General features: G+C 40.2%; 1 long non-coding RNA gene across 1 annotated transcript in view; it reads left to right on the plus strand.

Annotated features, from left to right (window-relative positions):
• LOC307198069 overlaps positions 1–14,772 on the plus strand; it is a 73,695-nt gene that overhangs the window by 9,077 nt on the left and 49,846 nt on the right. The window contains exon 2 of the long non-coding RNA XR_013831566.1: positions 4,042–4,137. This is a non-coding gene — a long non-coding RNA (uncharacterized lncRNA). The remainder of the gene's footprint in view (positions 1–4,041; positions 4,138–14,772) is intronic.

Raw genomic sequence — 14,772 nt, forward strand, 5'->3', positions numbered from 1 at the left:
CACATTCTCTATATTTCCATACTTATAAATTTTGTCAAACTGGCCACTATAAACCTTTTATTGTGACTTTAATTCGCATTTTTCTGATTACCAATGAGGCTGAGCATCTTATTTTATTAACCATTGTCCTTTCTCTTTGGGGAATGCTGATTCAAGGATTTCATCCATTTTATTATTGGTTGTTTGGAATTCTTTACTGCATCTTGGGGAATTTTTAATGTATACTAGCATTTTCTGGGTTTCATGTGGTGCTGACAACCTCGCCCAGTTTGTGGTTTGTTTTGAGTTTTGTGTGTTGGCTTTGTGTTTTGAGGGTCAAAAGTTCTAAACTTGGGCATAGTCAGACTTATGAATCTTCTTCTCTGTAGCTATGGTTCTGTGTCTTGGTTAAGAAATTCTACTTTATTCAGATGTTATAAAGACCTTCTTTATTTTTTACTCTTAACATTTAAAAATTGTCTCATATTTAAATATTTAATTCTCCTGAAAAAAAAAAAAGAAAGGTGAGACTCTCTCTCTTCCTCTTTCTCTCTCTTCTCTGTCTCTCTCCCCATCTCTTTCTCTCATTCCCTGAGTGTATAATCTGTTGTGCTGACATGGTTTATTAAGATCCTCCTTTTTTCTCACTGATACACAGTTGCTATTCTATTTTAGTTCTCATATCTATGAGATATGAGCTATCTATATCTATAGATATCTATACATATCTCATATCTATGTATCTATCTCATATCTATTTCTACAGACACTTTTCTCTCACTTCTTTCTTCTGATCCACTGCTCTGTGCATCTCTGTATCATACCCACACTGTCTTAATTATTATACTTTTTAAGAATTCTAATTGGGTTTGACAGTGATTCCATGATTTCATTTTTCCAGGTACATCTTGGCTATTTTTAGTGACTCATTCTTCCATATAAATTTTAGGATCATATGTGAAGTTCTACAAAGGACACTGTAGGGACTTTACTGGCTACTGAATTGGATCTTTTGACCAATTTGGGGGGCAACTGGCATTTTTGGCATTATTAAGTCTCCCTGGAGCATGGGATATCTACACATTTAAGTTCTCTTTAAAGGCTTCATAATGTTCAGTTTTCCCCCAAAAGGTCTTGTCCATATTTAGTTAGACTTATTCTTTGGAGTTTTGCCTATTTCTTCTGTTTTTCTTTTCCTTTTCTTTTCTTCTCTGTGACTGATTGAGCTTCCCATCCATCCTACTTCCATTTTCTTTTTTGTTCTTTAGCAGTTTTTAAGTTACATTCTCTATTTCAAATGTCTTTGTGGTTACTCTAAAATTATAGCAGACATAATAAAGTCTAAAGTGTACCTCCCTTTAACTTTCTACTAAATATTATACAAAATTTAGAATGCTTTAACTTGAGTCACCCTCCTCCCAATTTAGAGTATATTAGTACATCTTTGTCTAGTACTCTAGTTCGATTGTGTTCATATTTTAACCCTACAAAAGGATATTATTTGTTTTGGTTTATAGTGACAATACCATTCATATGTTTATTCTTTTCTTTGATCATCATTCCTTTCTGCATCTCAGACCTTGCTTCCAGGATCAAGGGAGTTATGAAGACAGAAAATGTTACTTTTACTTCCTTTATTTGTTCATTTAGTTTACAAATACATATTCAGAACCTACTGGATCAGGCCCTGTACCAGATATTAGGAAGTGAATTAGGAGCAAACGGCCTAATTCCTCTTCAAAGTTGCGTTCTGGTGGAAGGAAAGACTCTAGTCAAATAATCACATAAACAAAGCATTATCAACTGTGGTAAGTTCTCTGATGGAAGATATGAAGGCTAGAAGGACTCATCTAAGTGAAAGGGGGAGGAGGGAGTGTGCAAAACTTGAGGGAGCAGAGGAAAAGTTGGGGTCATTGCCAACAGAGCAAACAACTTTTCAAAACCCCATAGGAGAAAAGAAGAGCCTGGCATATTTGGGGAACATAAGACAGCTCTGTGGGTGGTGTGTGTGTGGGAAGGGCCAGGGGCCACACAGAAAGGAAGTGGCTATCCTACAGCCTAAACTGTCTGTGTCTGTAATCCCCAAACTTTCCTTTCTGCTTCACACTATTCTCATTTTACAAACTAGGCCTTTGACATTCGGAAATGTTAAGCATCTTGTCTGCATTAACAACTGACCAACTTGGGCTCTGAACCTATTCATCCCATTCCTAAAGCCCATTTCCCTTTCATCTGTCTGTACCATGCCGCTCCCCAGGCCGAGGAATTCGGACTTTATAGGGAACCTATTAATTGTTGTTGAGCTAAGAAGGAACCAGATAGAAAGATTTTATGTTCTTTTGTTTGTTTTTTATTTTTGTCTTTAAGCAAAATTCACCTGGCAAAGGTGGGCAGGAATCTCCCCACTTCATTTGCCCTTCTGCTAAATGGTTTCTCACGCCTGAAATCACCTTCTCCCAGGTAGCCATTCCACCGTGTCCCTCAACTCATTTACCTTCTCCAGTAAGTCAACCCTGATTATTTGAGATGGCATAATAACAGTCTCCTCTCCAATCAGAACAAATAGGCAAATAGCCCCAATCCCTCAGCAGTTGGTGTTTCCGGCAGAGAGAAACAAAATTAATACATTGGTAAAGCAGCCTATGAAATCCACAAAATTATGCAGCTTACTAAGCTGTGAGCCATCTTAGAAAGAAAAGGGGAATTCCCAAAGGCCTGCCACTTATATTTTTCAGTCATTATTATAGAAGCTGTCTTGGAATCAGGTAACCATTCTAGTTTCATTTCTAAATTTGCAGATGAACATTTTAAAATATATCAGCGACCATCATTATTATAAAATTAGTATCATCACATAAAATGTAAAAATATAAAAACTTGAAAAGAAAAAAATTTTTCTTATCAAGTACAAGTTCTGTTCACAGTTCAATGAAATTCCTTTTTGTTAGTTTTCTGAGTATTATAATCACCCTTTGTATAAAACTGTGAACTGCAGTTTTTGTTTCACCCCACATTATGTAGCAAATACAATATATAAGTACATATGATTACATGATATCACATACTTTTTAAAAGCATTTCAAATCACTGTATAATGTGCCATCAGGTTGGCAAACAAGATACAGAACCCTCTTCCTAAAACTGAGAATCTAGGTATTTTCCAATGTTTTGTTCTAATAAGGCTGATATTGAACACTATTGCACATTAATTTCATTTTATTTCTTTGATCTTCGTAATTCCTAAAGTTCCTGTCTGAACAAAGTTAAAAGTTAAGAAACCAAATCCCGGCCCAATCATTTAGTAACCATTGACATAGCTATACAGGGCATTAATATCCCTGTCTTTGAAATGGGAATGAGATTGTCCATGATTGCAGGATTGCTGCGTAAATCATTTCATGCCTAGGGAAGCACTGTGTATAGGTGAATGTTAATGTAACTGAAAAGCGTTATAAAGACTTTATCCTGGGCTTCCCTGGTGGTGCAGTGGTTAAGAATCCACCTGCCAATGCAGGGGACATGGGTTCAAGCCCTGATCCAGGAAGATCCCGCATGCTGCAGAGCAACTAAGGCCATGTGCTACAACTACTGAAGCCCGCGCGCCTAGAACCGGTGCTCCACAGCTAGAGAAGCCACCGCAATAAGCCCGTGCATCGCAACGAAGAGTAGCCCCCTCATCGCAACTAGAGAAAGCCCGTGCACAGCGACGAAGCCAAAAATAAATAAATACATTTATTAAAAAAAAAAGACTTTATCCCAAAGACACATAATCCTCATGCTGATGAAACTGTACTAAATATTACAGAAGAAATTTGAAGTAAAAAAAAAGCGAATTCTGTCTGAATAGGTGCTATATTAATAATAATAAATGATAATTCTAGATTGCCAGATTTAGGGTAATTATTTTAATTATATGTTTCACCATCTGGATGACTGTCCTGGGTGTTTAAACAAGTTTTCAATTAGTATTTTGAGGAAGTGCCAAGAACATTTTTCTCTCAGCATTCAATTCCTTTCTCTTCTTTCATAATAATTTCCATTTGTTTTCCCTTTTAATTTTAGGGTTTAAAAGACCCGTGCCTCTGGCACAGTGAATACAGTGACAGTGACAGAAAAGACAACAACTTCGGCGTGAATCTGGCTCTGCTACTTACATAGGTAAGAGTTTGTCTCCGTTTCTTTGTGTGTCAAATAAGAAAAGGATGCACACTGAGTAGGACTGTAGTAAAAATACTGTAGGACAAAAGCATATCGAATTCTGGCTCAGTGCCTGGCACATAGGAGAAGCTCTATACATATTATCTCTTATTAACAATGGCAAGAACAACGTCTTGAAGGTTGCAGGGCTATTCTGGGCGGCACATCTATGTACATCTTCACTCCAAACCTACAAGTTGCCCTTCTTTGACAGAGGTGAAAACCAAAGCGCTAAGAGGTTAAGTAATGCAGTCTGTGTCACTCAGGGTTCAAATTCTAAGTCTCCCTTGTTTTTCCTTACTGAACACTGGGAGTTTCCCAGTGTAAATGGCTCCTATTAGAGATCTTCCTGAGAACAGGTCTGGAGAAAGACAACACGAAACAAATCACAAAGAACTCCCAGTAGCTTACATTCATGCGCGCACCTTACGAGGTGTTACTTAATTGAATTGTCTCAAATGCCATATGCTTTAGTCCTTACTCTTCACATTTGTCACTTACAAAAAGGGTTTCACATCCAGAACCATCTGACTCCAAGCCTGTATTTTTTGTTACAAGTGCTTAAAGAAAATCAGAAATAGGGATCATGGATAAAGGATGGATCCCCGAAATCCAAGTACGAATGTGTCTCTTTACCTAACTTTCTTTGGGGCATGATAGGAGACATCACTTGCAGTATTTTGCAAAAAGCCATGATCAACTTGTGAGATACGGGCGATAAAGATATTTGAAGGTGCTTGTAAAAGATTTTCTGTAAGTCTAGACCTGAGCTGGAAATGCAGAGCTGAACCTCTCCACACACCAGGGAGGGAAATATGGCAACAGTGGATCATTGCCTCTCTCTTGATAGTGAGTGATTTGCAATCTGAAAGTGAAGTTGGACTGGAAAGGGAGAGAGAGAGATAGCAAGGAAAAAAAATATTCAATTTGAAGTTGCCTTCCAGGAAAAATGTCACCCGGAAAATGATTTTATCAGGTTTGAAATGCAAATGCAATAAAATCCCTGACATATTTAGATTGGTAAAATAATATATTTCGGGACTGGGTGAAGAGAGAGATTTTAGTGCTGGGGAAGTTGTGTGCAGATGTGACTGGCTAGAGTTAGAATATAAAAATCACCATCTCAGAAGACAAAATTTCTAACCCTGGGTAGAGATTGTATAAAAACAAGATATTCAGCCTTAGCTAAACCTTTTTCTCTGGCCATATCCCCACTTTTCTATCATGAAGAGACATATATAAAGGAAGATCTCAGAGCACCATGGTCTATATTTCTATATATGCCTCTGTAGTAGATAATTTTGGGGTGTCTGTTCATCCTACAGTCCCCCTTTTCTAATGATTTTCTGCCACCCTCAGGGTGGGCTTCTGTTGTCACATGTATGTGAAAAGATGTATATGTCACATGTATATTGCCATTCCTTTCCCCCATAGAGTTGGCTGCATTAGGAGTAAAACCTCACCCAATAGGACCAGACAGATTGTCAGTCCTTTATATTTCAAATAGGGGGTCACTTGGGGCCAAGGAGATGTGAAGATAAATATGGTTTCTGAGAGAACAAAATGAAACAGATATGTAGAAACAGACCATGAGAAACAGAGCAGACATCTCATGGAACCCTACAGAATGGAGAGGCATCCGTAGCTCACGATGCCTTTCCAGTTCCAGGCTGGCCTCCCTTGGCACCTGGCTGTATCCACATCAAGCGTTTCCATGGTTTCCTCATCTTTGCCTAATTCAGGTTGGATGGGAAAGGTCTTGACTGATGCAGTGCTACCCCATCTTTTGCAGAATGTGCCTTAATGCATTTGGGTGGATAAGTGGAATAATAGCATTGTAGTATTTATTGCTAATCTTGAATATAGACTTTACTTTTTGGTATTAGTTTTCCTGGGTCTCTAACAGATCCAGATAGCTACTGCTCTCTGCCTTCCTTCTACTTAACAGTAGTACAGATGGATTTTTAAAGTAGAGCTCCCTGTGTAAATCCTGCACAGATCCAAGGACAAATAAATACTTCGGTGTCACTGTACCTAAACACCAGGTAGAGTAACTCTTTGTTTGGAGATCATTAGCCAGCAATTGAGCCCCATGGGTGACAACTTCATGAACCAAGGTCTATGGCTGGCAAGTGCCAGAGTCGGAAGTCAAGTGTTTTTTTGAATCTGACTTTGAAGCTTGAATGATGGTGCTATTCTGTGTTAAACATAATGGCCAAGAAACTCATAGATAGATAGATAGATAGATAGATAGATGAATGGGTAAAGGGACAAATGGATGGATGGATAAATGGATCAATAGATAAGACATAGATAGATAGATAATGGGTGGATAGATGGACGTAGATATGGATAGATATGATAGAGATAGAGATGCAGATACCAATACGCAGGTAGAAGGGGGAGCATGTAGGAATTTTCGTAGACACTGACTTTTGTGGCAATATCAATAGAGAATGGGATGACAACAAACAAAGCAAAACAGAAGACCTCAATGTGATAGTGAGCTGTATTAAGTGGGAAAATGAATAGAATGAGAGAAATGAGGTACTTTGTGTTCAGTGACCCACAAAGCCTGGTATTATATGTTTAGTTCCACACAGGGCTCTTTAAGAGAGAAAGTGGAAGATGGGAATTGTCCAGCAGAAGGTAAACAGGGTGGGAAGATACTGGAAGTTCATTATAAAAAAAAGAAAATAGTCAAGGGAATGAGTTTTTTTCTTGAGAGGAAAGGCACTTAGGAAAATTAATTCCTTCTTACTATGAGGAACTCAGTTTACAGGAAGAGAAGATAAACAGTGAAACCCTGGAGACTCGCTGTTAGAACCATGGATAGAAGCTTAAGGGAGACAAAGTTAGGGACCATATCACAGTGATGCTCAGAGAGTCAAAAGCTAGGTTTCCAAATCTCAGTCCCTTTTGTACCACCTTCACTGTATCTGCAGAAAACCTGCCCTATGTTTTGGTCCATTTTTCTTTAAACTGACTTCTTATTAAGTGTAAATAAATGTATTTTAAAAGAATACCTTCTAGCATCACTATACATGGAAAATAAGTGCCATTCATTGTAAACAAGAGTAAAGAATAAAAATAAATAAGATGAAAAGACAGTGATATGGAATTCCATCTGGTCTGGAGGCTGCTACCTCTCTGTTAAAAAAAAAAAGAATGATAAGAATTAATGTCATACGTAGAAAACAAACTTATGGTTACCAAAGGGGAAAGGCAGGGGAGGGATAAATTAGGAGTTTGGGATTAACAGATACACACTACAGTATATAAAATAGATAACCAGCAAGAACATACTGTATAGTACAGGGAACTATACTCAATATTTTGTAATAATCTATAAGGGAAAAGAATCAGAAAAAGAACATATATATATATATATACACACATATAACTATATATGTATATAATACGTATACAATATGTATGGTATATATATGTATATTATGTGTATATAATATGTAGTATGTATATATACATATATATGTATGTGTATATATATAACTGAATTACTTTGCTGTATACCTGAAACTAGCACAACATTGTAAATCAACTATATCTCAATAAAAAATAATTAATGTATAAAATACACACTTAATTACTAACTTACACCAAGTAAACTAAATTACTTACATCATCTTCATATTTAAAAATAAGAAAGTGCATCATGTACATCTCATAGGGGGGTAAAATTCACAAAGAGTGAAATAAATTTACAAAAATGGTAATTTGGTATAAGAAAAGAAGGATTGGAAAGTGTTGGCGAGGTGTTAGAGGATGTTGAGATCACCTCCTTGATGTCAGAAGAAATGTAAGAGGGCTAAGAAGGACATCACTTTCACTCTGGGAGAATTAATGTCCATAAGCATTTATCATCTCTATCTAAACAGCCCTTCAGAGGTGCATCCCATCCTTTGGGAAACACTGACCGGGATGTCCAGTGATGGGTCATTTAGCAAATAGGGAGCTTCAAGTCAAAGAAGTATTTCTAAGAGACCATAGTCAGCAGGGATGTCGGTTAGAAGGTTACCCAGCTACCAGGCAGCCAGAACCCTTCTGGCTCAAGGTGTTCATAATTTCATGGTTTACTGAGTGGGACTTTCTATAGAGAAAGGGACCTTGCTTCCACCCCGTCCCATAGCTGGAGCTCCTGGTTGGCTCCACAGGGCTGCTCTTTGACGTCTGTGTGTTTATCCCACACCACAATGAAAGCTCCCCGTTTTCCAGGACAAATGTGAGAGGGGTTGTTCGTGACTCGGCCGGCAGGCATGCAAATCGGGCCGCGCGGCACTCAAGGCAGCTCCTCATTTCTCAGTGTCACTGTGGATCTTGTGTAACTTGCGTTGTTTCATTCTCCTGGTAATGCAGTCATGATTTCTTCCTGATTGAGTGGGAAGTAGCTCAAGCAGTGCCACCGAAGAGTGCCGGCGGGGAGGAGGAGGGGCAAGTGGCACCCAGGAAAGGACCATGTCCTTTTCACTTTTCCTGCACAAATCCAAAGGCGCCTGTCTTGGAGATGGAGAAGGTGATGAAGGCCACATATAACATAGCGCAAAATGGTACGGTCTTTGCAGCCAGACGCAGCTGAGCTCTGATGCCAGCCCTGCCATCTACTGTTATGTAAACTTGGGTGAATAAGTGATTTAATCTGTTTAGGCCCCAATTTCTTCATAAATACAATGAGGCTAATAAAATAACAACTCACAAGGTCCTTAAGAGAAATGGCTGAGATAAAGCAAATTCACATAAAACATCTGTTTAGTTCCTCTTTTATGTTCGGAATACACTGGTGCTGCAAGGCAGAAGGAGGCGCAGGAGTGAGCCGTAAGCTTGCCTTGTCATCAGCTCACCTGCATATTGTCATTCCCAAGGGAGATGGGGCTGGGAATTAGGAAAAGGTGTTTGGTATAGATTTGGGGGTAACTGAGATAAACAAAGAAACCAGCCCTTTCCCCTAAATTTGCTGTGGCATATGTCCACTCATTTCTTTGTTTGTTTTTTTGGGTTTTTTTGCGGTACGCAGGCCTCTCACTGTTGTGGCCTCTCCCGTTGCGGAGCATAGGCTCCGGACGCGCAGGCTCAGCGGCCATGGCTCATGGGCCCAGCCTCTCTGCGGCATGTGGGATCTTCCCGGACCGGGGCATGAACCTGTGTCCCCTGCATCGGCAGGCGGACTCTCAACCACTGCGCCACCAGGGAAGCCCCACTCATTTCTTAAATTTATTTATTTTTAATTTAAAATTTTTTTTTGCTTTTTTTAAAATGTTTTATTTTGTATTGGAGTATAGTTGATTAACAATGTTGTGATAGTTTCAGGTGTACAGCAAAGTGATTCAGTTATACATATACAGGTATCTATTCTTCTTCAAATTCTTTTCCCATTTAGGTTGTTACAGAATATTAAGCAGCTTTCCCTGCGCTATACAGTAGGTCCTTGTTGGTTATCCATTTTATATAGAACAGAGTGTACATGTCAATGTTCACTCATTTATTTAGCAAATATTTCTACTGAGTAACTGCCATATTCTACACATGGCATTAGGTCCAGTGGATTCACTGGTGGAAAAGATAAGCGCCCTTCTTGTGCTCATGAAGCTTATAATCTACTGGGATGGAGAAGACTCACCCTGACTTACTAAATACACATGTGACGAATGTTCTGAAAAGTGACAGACACAATGAGCATCTATTCCAGGGAGATCCAAAAAGTCGGCAGAGTCAGGAAATATTTCTAGGAGTGGGCAATTTTTTAATCCAGGCCCTGAATAATGAATTCATTCAGCTCATTGGTGAGGCATGGGGAGAGAGGAAAAGGCCGGCTCATTGGAGGAATAAAAATCAGCTCAGCATGTCTAGGGGGCCCTCGAAGAGTAAGCAAATTTTCATTTTGCTGATTAAGTACATCTTTTAAAGCAGCTATTGACTATCACAATTTCATGGAAGAAAACTTTTGAACACCAGGAAAATAAGGAGACACTGTTAGATTAATGTCAGCCCTTTGAACTGAATAAATTCAGAGTTATAAAATATCCACTTTGTTTTGCTTACTTTTACTTAAAAACGTGTCTGTCACCATTGTAGGTTTCCAAGACAGGTAGAGAAAGAGCCAAATCACTCTTACTAAAGAGAGCTTTTGGCTCCAAATTGATAACTTATTTTCTCCCAGTGAGCTGACCCAGAAGATAGATAAACATCAAAGACTTGCATTCACTCACTCATTCATTCATTCAACAGGATCCCTTGAGCTCCGTGTGTATACACAAGACACTGGAAAGAGCAGCAGAGACTGAGGAAGATACTATTTGTCCCAGGAAAGTGCACATCTCTTCCTTTCTCTGTCTAGTTTCTAGAATTGGGGCTGAGTCCACAGAATCTGAGTTGAACCAGTCAAGCTTCCATCACATATAAACAATATCATGTGATATTTGTCTTTCTCTGTCTGGCTTACTTCACTTAGCAGGATCATCTTTAGGTCCCCCCATGTTGCTGCAAATGGCATTATTTCATTCTTTTTATGGCTGAGTAATATTCCACTGTGTATATAGAGAGACCACAGTGTAATTATTGGGCTGGCCAAAAAGTTCGTTCGGGTTTTCACTTAATGTTACAGAAAACCTGAACGAACTTTTTGGCAACCCAATATATTCGGTTCACTACTGGCTTCAGATGTTTTCAGAGTCAGATCAGGGCTTTCCCTCAGCAGGGTGTGGTATCTGAGCACTGGCCAGACCCCAGAGATCTCACTACACTTCACAGAGCCACCAGCTTTCGGGGTCACTGAGGAATTCTCTCTGTCGTCAGCCCCACCCTGATTTTCTGTGCCTCTGGCGATTTCTCCCCACCTAGCTGGCCTCCCCCAGCACTGTGGAGTTGCTGCCTGAGCCTGGTGAAGGCCTGTGTATCCAGGGATACATCTCAGCTCTCCGCCCTGCCCGCACCTTTCTGCAGCCACTCCTAACACTAGGCTGTGCCTCCGGGCTTTCCCTCAGCTCATCAGACCTTCGCGGGTCCGTGCCAGGCACTCTGAAAAGGATCCTCCTCTAAGCCCTCCTGTCCTGCCCTCGCCATGTGGCCTTTGTGTGGGAGCTCCAACAGATTCTAGTCCATCATGGTAGCCCACAGGGTCTGGTAAAAGTTTGGCTGATTTCTCCTTTCAGTTTAAGGTAGGTTTGCTCCTCCCACCTTGCCCAGGGGTAAAAGAAGCCACGGGTTTCTTCTCTCCTATAAATAGCTTAGCTCTTTCTGGATTTTAGTTTCGGTTTCTTTGCATCTCTAGATTTCTCCTCTCGCCCCCACTTCTCCCCCTCCTTCTCCTTCCTCTTCTTCTTCTTGTTCTTTTCCCTCCCTCACTCTCTCTCTGTCATCTCTTTCTCTTTCTCCCTATATATACGAAGTATAGTAAATAAAGCCAAATTCTACATACTGCCTTCTCTCAGTAACATTTTTCTACCTCTCCTCCAGAGGTAATAATAAACAATGTTTGTATATATGATTCGTATTTTATATACTTTGACTAACCATCAAAATATAAAGAGTTGTAGTGTTATGAACTTAGACAAATTGCATATACTATGCATATCATTCTGAAGTTGCCTTGGTTTCCTCAGCATTCTGTTTGGGGATCCATCCAGGCTAACACAAGGAGATCGAGTTCTTTGATTTCATCTTCTGTTCACAATTCCATTCCATGAGTACCACACTGTATATTTATCTCTTACCCTCCTGGTTGACAGATGGATTGTTCTTTTCTAAGGGTTAGGGGTATAAACATAGGGGATAAAAGGGGGAAAGTAAAGTTCAGTAATTTGAGCACCTGTTTTGTATTATTTTAGGACTGCGGCAGAAGATATAACATGTGTCCAGTTTAGTGGGATAGATGGGGAGGTACGCAATCATTGCATTTGCCTTTTAGGAAGATTGATCTTGAGTACATAGGGCATATGGGAAGGAGTCGTTGGACACAAGGAAACTCAGTAGGAATAGTCTGTGATGAACTCCAGGGGTCCGATGAGGCACTGGAGAAGTTCAAATGAAAGCAGTGATTGTGGACAGTGGGAAATAATATGGACATGGGACCAACATGGCTGATACAGTGAGGGTGGGAGGGAAGCCCACACTTGCCTTTCCCCAAAACCTCTGCTTGCCCACCAAGCCACACCTGTGCTGTCCAGAGAGACAAGGGTCAGTCTGTGGAGAGACCCGATGTTGGGGATAAAGTAGTGTATAGTTCTCAGTGTCTGCTCCTAAGAAACTCAGAGGACTTAAGAAGTCCAGTGGGAGAAATAAGCAAACTGACTTTATAATGTAGAGCAAAGCTGTACTGTCTACTGGTGTGTCTGCTCCCAGCACAAAATGGGCACAAAGGATGAACAGCTGTGCCAGATGGTGAACATGAAGGGGTATTTCCAAGAGATGATGTCTTTTCAGCTGAGATGGAAGGACAAGTAGAATGTAGCCAGGAAAAGAAAAAAAGAAAAAGTGTGTAATCACAGTCTAGGTAGAACAAACAATTTTCAGGATTATACGACCAGGACAGCTACATAATGATTGCTAGGTGTCCGGCACAGTTCTACGTTTATTTCCTCCTCACAGCAACCCCCTAAGACAGGTGGTGTGATTGCTATCATTCTCATTTTCTGGAGGAGTAACGTGAGGCAGAGAGAGGCTAAAGTCACACACCCAGTAAGCAGCAGAGCAAGCGATGAATTAAGCCCTAACAGCATGGCTCAGGGACCACGCTCTCAATCCCTGTTGTACATCAGCTCTCACTGTGACTGCATACGGTTCAGCACAGAAGCCGTCAGTGGCTGTATTCCAACTCAGGATTCAGTAAGGTTTTCTGGGTGGAAGTGTCCAGTAGAAAGAGCCCGAGAGTGAGAAAATGGGGCTGGGGGTGAGGAGGGAGGGAGGTCTTAGTGCCTGTGTCATGCATGCCCGGGGGAGCGGAGGCTAGGCAGGAAGGGAATGGTAAAAATGGGAGGCGACACCAAGAAATGACATCCAGATGTTACCACAGGCGGATGCAGCTGGGCTGGGCTGCACGTGATGCTCCTCTGGTCCCCGTTCTCAAATTCCACCTTGATGCAGTGACTCTCAGTCCTAATCATTTCTCTCACTTCCTGGTCTGCATATTCAACTGGTTTTTACACTTTTTCCATCTGGAAAATTTCCAGGCAACCTGTTTAGAGCAGGCAATGTATAAATGTGAAGTTCCTTCCTTCCTTCTTCCTTCCTCTCCTCCCTTCCTTTTTCACGCACTGGATGAGCATCTACTATTTACAAGACCATGTGTTTTTTAGGCTAGAGCAGGCATGAAGGGGCAGCCTTGCTAGTTACAAACATGGATCACCTATGGCTTCCCTCCTCAAAGAGCTTGCAGTCCAGTAGGAAAAAAACCCAACATTTATCCTGAAACTTTTTTTTTCCATCAGAGAAGTCTTGAAAAATTGCTCTATGATGTCAAGAAGTTGGGGACAAGGGAAATCTTTCCTTTTCACACCATGCTCAAATTGGGAGAAAGCTCAGAAAATTGTGGCTTTGGGCTCCTATCTTTGTGTTCAGAATTCTGTGGAATATATCCCAGAGTTTCTGAATATATCCCTAGTCTTGTCTGAAAAACTAGTAGATCTGTGATAATATTAAACATAATTAAATATAATTACTATCTCTAAGATTAATGATATATAAGTTAATAATAATAGCTAAATCGTATGTAACATTTACTATACCCCAGAGATTTTTCTCAGTGCTTTCCAAATAGAAAGTTGCTTGGTCTTTGCAAACATCTTATGAGAGAGGTACTATTATCATCTTACTTTATAGATGAGGGGATTGAGATATAGGTTACGTAGTTGGTCCAAAGCCACATAGCTCAGAAATGGCAGACATGAGATTTGCACCCAAATGGTATGGCTCTGGAGACTCAACTTTGAACCACTGTGAAATTTTTCCTCTTACTTATAAGTAAATAAAACTACTTAGCACGTAGAAGTTATACTTTATTTTCTCAATGACTATTTTTTTTTAATTATCTGAGCATCTGAAAAATGTTTTGGCCTTTAAAAAAAAACAAACTCTCACATTCCAAAACCTGATTTCTACAGATTTCAAGCAATCTCATTTACGGGCAAAGAGACTTAGGAAATGACTTTCTCACGATCGTGAAGACAGTAACAGGACATGGCTCAGGACCCAAGCAGTGTAGAAAAATGTTGCCAAGTATAGGCTTTGAGACAGAAACAGCTAGAATGAAGTCCCAGCTCATTCATTAACTAGCCCCGTAGGCTGGAGCATGTTGCTTCTTTGCCCTCAGTCTCCATTTCTCCATCTTTAAAATGGGAAGGACATTCTGTGAACCTCACAGTGTTGTTATAAGGATCAATTGAGACAACATATACAATGTGACACGCATCATGCCTACACATTGTAGCACCTCTGTTGTTACAGGTATTCTTCTGGTTGTAATTATACCATTTTAGCTCACCCGAATCTCCTCAACTTAAATCCAGTGGTCTCTCCGGGGTATCAGGCAAAATCACCTGCTTGTGTGGGAGTATGCCCTCACCCCGTCCAGGCTTTACTAATAGC

The sequence above is a fragment of the Stenella coeruleoalba genome (assembly GCF_951394435.1).
Source record: "Stenella coeruleoalba genome assembly, chromosome: 15".
In the NCBI taxonomy this organism is placed as follows: Eukaryota; Metazoa; Chordata; class Mammalia; order Artiodactyla; family Delphinidae; genus Stenella; species Stenella coeruleoalba.